We start from the raw sequence: 500 nt of genomic DNA on the forward strand, positions 1-500 counted from the left end.
TAGTTAAAAAAATATTTTTATTTTATTTTATCTAAATATAATTGATAAATAAAAAGATTTTTTTATATAAAATATTTAAATATAAAATTATTTTTATTTTTATAAAAAATCTTTTTAAAAAAATCATTAAATTTTTTTTTTCTAAAAATATCCTCCAAACAGGCCCTTAATCAATGGAGCCAAATCTGGATTAAGCTTCCTACTTTTGTTCACTTACACCTAATACATGTGGAGGTTGAAAATATGATATATAACTATGAGTGACATATGTATGCATCTTCACAAGCATGTCTGGAAACACTAAGTCACTAAATGCACAAAATTATGAAACCATGTAATAAAGGGCTGTTTGTCTTGTTACAAATATATAGCTATTATTTGGATCTGTTGACAAAGCCTAATTAGTAATTACCAAAAGTTGAAAAATCGAACTACTTATTTAACCAATAAAATTGAAAATTTAAAGATAATTAAAATTTGTCTGATGTTCAATCAGATAT

This window comes from Arachis ipaensis, chromosome B05 (genome assembly GCF_000816755.2).
Source record: "Arachis ipaensis cultivar K30076 chromosome B05, Araip1.1, whole genome shotgun sequence".
Lineage (NCBI taxonomy): Eukaryota > Viridiplantae > Streptophyta > Magnoliopsida > Fabales > Fabaceae > Arachis > Arachis ipaensis.